We start from the raw sequence: 4,936 nt of genomic DNA, 5'->3' as shown, positions 1-4,936 counted from the left end.
CCTCGTCACCGAGTGCTCCCCACACCCAGATGACGTGGGCGATGCAGGGACCGAGGTCGTGTCCTCTGGGAATTCGGAGGAAGGAGAGAGGCCACAGGTTAGCACAGGCAGCTCGCCGCCCTGCCAAAATCCCCCGGGAGAGGGAAGCACGGTCCTGGGACAGCCCTACTGCATCCCAGAGTGACTCCACCGGGAGTTCGGGCAGGAAAGCCTTGGTGCTATCACACGGGTCAGTGTCAAACAGCTCTGACCACTCACATCCAGGAGGGCTGGGCTGCAGCAGGGAGGCACTGGGCTCTGACACCTTTGTCTTTGGCTCTCCCGAAGGTCTCTGAGCAGCTACAGCCAAGTGTCAGAGCAGCCAGATCCACTGGAGCCACCTTGCCAAGGCACCAGCCCAGCAAGGACTGACTGCAGAGTGACCAGGGGCTCCAAGCACTGCCTGCTGCTCTTCCCCACCCTGTCCATCCCACAGAGCTGTGCAGGGCAGATTTTCCTCACCCAGCCAGGGAGTGGCAGCCCCTTGGGGTGGGAATACCATCCACCAGCAGTGCTAAAAACTGTGTCCCTGTGCAGGGCACTTTGCTGGCAGACTCAGCCCGCCCACCTGATTTTCCCTGCTCAGAGATGCAGGAGCAGCTGGGAGGGAAGTCATTCTTTCCTGGATGTTGCCACCCCATGGTTTTCCTCCTCCTCTTCTCCATACAGGGAGGGTTTGGAGACTGTCTCACCTTGAAGCCCTTGTGTACCATTCCCAGCTTGGTCTATGAAGATCAGGTTTGGGGGCTGAGGCAAGTGTGGAACACCAGGGTGTTGCTGCTCATGATTTACACATTCACCAGCTCCCACACAGGTCAGAGGTACTGGAGCACACCTGGCCTCATGCAAAAGGTGATCACCAGGTGAACCAGTAAAATATGCAAGAAATACACTCCAAACCCCCCCAAAGTGCAACTTCAACATGGGCAGTGGCCCTAGAAAACATGGGGGGAGTATTTCAGGCAGCTCACTACAGCCTCTGAGGAGCAGTTTCCATTATTAGCTCACCCAGAGCTGAACTAGGGGCAACATCAGGAGCCAAAGATAATTAAACCAGAGGAAAAGCAGGTCCTGCCTTTTTCCTTCTAGCTGTAGGGTCTGCAGGCAGCCAGGTGTTGCAAAAAGTGGGTGGTGCTGGAGAAGTGCATGAAACAGAAGCTGCCAACCGAATGAGCAAGGCCACAACGTTGGCAGAGGGGCTGCACATCTTCCCCAGCCCTGCTGGGGCTGCCCAGCTGTCACATTCTGTGCAGGTCCCCACTGCTCACTGCTGGAAGGGGACCAGCAGCACTCAGCTCCCAGGTAGCCACAGCCACAGCAGCTGCCAGATCCCTCCTCCAGCATCACCTGAACTCTGCCCAGCCAAGCAGATGCAGAAACCCCCAGGAGCAGGCAGGGCTGGCCCCAGGAGCAGGCATACAGGAGACCCAGGAAGAAGATGGCTCCGAGCCACCTGCCTTGGGACAGGAGTTGCTGGGCCAGCACCATCCAGGTGCCTCAAATGCCCAAAGCCAGCTTGACACAGAAGAAAAAGCCTTGTCCAGCAGCAGAGATGTCCCTGGATGCCACTCCCCCTGCAAGGAGCACAGCTCCCTGTCCTGCTGCCACCCCCTTCAGCAGCTGCACAGCCAGCTGGGCTGGCCAGCCTGGCACAGAGGCAAGCCAGAGAGCAGCCCACAGCCACCAGGCTGTCAGATAGCCCTGGGGTGATCAAATCCTCCCCTCTCACCACTGAAATCCACCAGACCAAGCCTGTCTCAGGTAGAGTTGATTGCACAGAGGGCACAGGAAGAGAGGAGCGAAAAATGGAGCGGCAGCCTTGCTTAGATAGAGGTTGGTCTTTGTCACTCACACTGATAAACTCCTGGGGATTTATCAGGGCTTCTCTACCATGCTTTCCACTACAATGTACCTTGCCATCATCCCTGAGAGAGGATACACACTCTGCTTCCCACTGCCAGCAGCAGCAGCTCTGGGGAGCCTCCTCTTCTTCCCCCTGCTCCCTGTGCCCCAAGAGGCACCAAGAGAGCCCAGCCTCCCATGGGACAGCAGAGAGCTGGGAGAGGGACACAGAGGGGAGGAGCAGAGGAACCAGGCAGCAAAGGGAGTATCTCAGGAAGTTCAGGTGAGATGGGAAAGGCAGTCCCATCAAAGGGCTCAATCCAGACAAGAGGTCCTTGGGAAAAGGTCAGTGTTGGTGGCACTCAGTTGGATTCACACTTTTGGTGTCTGAGAGTCATGTCGGGTCTGAGAGTCATTCAGGATGTGCCCCTGAATCACTCAACCCATCAGGGAGCCCAGAGTCAATCTGAACATAAACCAGCTCAAACTTTTACAGTTTGAGATGCATTTTTTTCATTCTCAGTCCAGAATTGCTGTTGTTTGACTCAGCAGAAACTGAAGCAGCTGCTACAGAACCCAAAACTCCATTATTTTTTGAAGCCCCCTCCACAGAGCATTGCAGAGGGAGCAGCTCAGAATTAATAAATGCTTTGACACATTTGGCCTGGGCACCAGAACTAAGCTTGCCCATGGTGGGGGGGACCTGCTGCTAACTCAGGAAGCTCATGAGATGTCATGCATGGTGGAAGAGAGAAAATGGCCTTGCACCAGTCATTCCCAGAGCCTGGCTTGCTTATTAATCCCAGAGCAAAGGAAAAATTGTCTGAGCTTGATCTGAGGCTATGAGGGGCTTCAGTGACTGGATGAAGCTTTCTTTGGTGTATCAATGGTGGTGATTTCTACTATTTTATGAAAATTACGTTTTTCCAGGGCTGGGGAAGCTGCAGCCATGCCAAGCTGCTGTCCTTCTGCAGCAACTGACAGAAGGATAACCACAGCAGTGAGTTATTGCCAGCTGCTATGGGATTTGTTCCTTGGGGGTCCAAAGACTCACTCCTATGCTTTGCAAGGCTTGGGGAGGCACAGCTCTTGGACAACACCCCTGTAGAGAGGTCTACAGTATGAATGAGGAATCCAAGGGTTGGGACCAAGTCCAGGAGATTGCATCAACCCTCAGCTCCCCAGTGACTGCAGACAGAGCTGGGTTGCTCCATGCCTTGTTTCCTCTGCAGAGGACACTGGTTTGCTAGTGGCACTTTCAGATGAGCAAGTGGTGTCTCACTCACAGAGGCCACGTGGAGAGTCATGGTCTCTCTGCCCTGCCAGACACAGGGTGGGGGAGTCTGTGCTGTGCTGTGTGTCAATTCTTTTTTCCAAAAACCCAGTAGTCATCTGGAGAAACAGGACAAAGCCCTGCTCAAACTGCAGCCTGCAGACCTTGTGGCCCAGAACCCAGAGACCAACCTTCCAGACTGGTAAGAGTGAATGTGAACAGCAGCCACTTTGAGGCTTCCTGCCCCATTTTGGTTACCATATTCATCACTTCCAAAATATCACAGGCAGCGGCCTGGGTTTGTTTACAAACAGTGGATTGAGATCAGCATCAATCAGAAGAGAAATCCAACCCAGCCAGCTGGGGGCCAGCTCTTAGAAGTTTACATCTCTTAGGGGAGAAGCCTGAGCAGCCCAGGCTGGAGGTGGCCTCCTGCTTCATCTAACCAGCAGTGTGGTGTGGCACCATCCCAGCAGAGCCTGTGTGCAGCATCTCAAATTCCAGCAACACCTTTACAATGAGCAGGCTGTGTATTTTCTGTATTTAAACACTTCTCTTTTAACAAAAAAATTGCCTTTTCACTTAAAAAGTATCTTCTTGGTCAGTGCTTTTCACAGGTTTTGAAATTCTCCCTGAGTTTTTCTCAGGAGGAAAAGAAAAAATGGAAAGCGTTTTCGTGATGTTGGGGTTTTCCCTCTTTTTCTCCGCTCTTTTAAATTCTCCTTTTCCTCCTCTCAGTGAAAAACTGGAAAATGAATCATGTCCCCGTGTGGGAGCTTGAACAAAACGTTTCATTTTCATCCTCCTTCCTTTTCTGTTGTCAGCCCTCCTCTCCCTGCAACCTCCCCGAGCCGGCAGCGTCGCAATCTGTCACGCGGACAGCCAAAGCTGCATCTCACCCCACTGTCTGCTGAGAGGGTCAGGAGGGGCAGATCACTTAACACTACACCTGTTTTATGAATAATAATACAGACAGTTTTGCTGGGTTCCTGGGAGGACATTTTCCCACCAGGATAAGCGCTGCATATTGAACAAATTAATGTCTTTAACTCGTTTGACTCTGGTTAGCTCGGCTGCAATGGGGAGCTCCAGCGGTGCTGTTGGAGCAGGGGAAAGAGCAGGCAAGCCTTGGAGGGTGGTTTGTTAGAGGGTTTTGTTCTTTCCTTCCCTGCAAGTTTCACTTGTGGGAGATTATAAATTTTGGGGTTTGTGAAGTTGTTTCCAGAGCAGAAATATGGAGAGGGAAAAAAAAAAAAAAGAATGGGACGCGTGAAGCTTCAGGAAAATCAGGAAAATGGAAAGTTATCCATGAGCACACAAGGTCTGCTTCACTTCAAAATGCTCCACCTGGACCAAAATGAAACATTTTGGTTCTTTTGTCAGTGGCTAGAGTAGCTCAGAAAAGAAAAACAAAACACCAAACTAACCAACCAACCAACCAAAACCAGACAACCATCCTCTCACAGATTAAAAACTTACTTTAAATATTATTTTAGAACTTCAAAGAATTCAAGGAGCCCAAGAGTTTCTTTTTTTAAGATGGTGGAATGAAAAGTTTTGATTCACAGCAGCAAGTTTCTCTTGGTCTTTCTTTAGCAGAAACAAGAAGGAGCAATACCTGTCCCCTCTCAGCCAGAGGACTGTGTCCATCAGCACAAGCAGAGATATCCCAAGTGACATTCCTGCCCTGATTTGGGCAGCCCAAGAGTGTCAGGAGCAACCCTCAGCCCCACCTCAAGCTGGACCTGTGACCACAGCAAAAGAAGACACTGCTCTGCCAGC

Source organism: Agelaius tricolor, unplaced genomic scaffold, assembly GCF_023055355.1.
Source record: "Agelaius tricolor isolate 1412-34295 unplaced genomic scaffold, bAgeTri1.0.p SCAF_11, whole genome shotgun sequence".
NCBI lineage: Eukaryota > Metazoa > Chordata > Aves > Passeriformes > Icteridae > Agelaius > Agelaius tricolor.
This window is presented reverse-complemented; position numbering follows the sequence as displayed.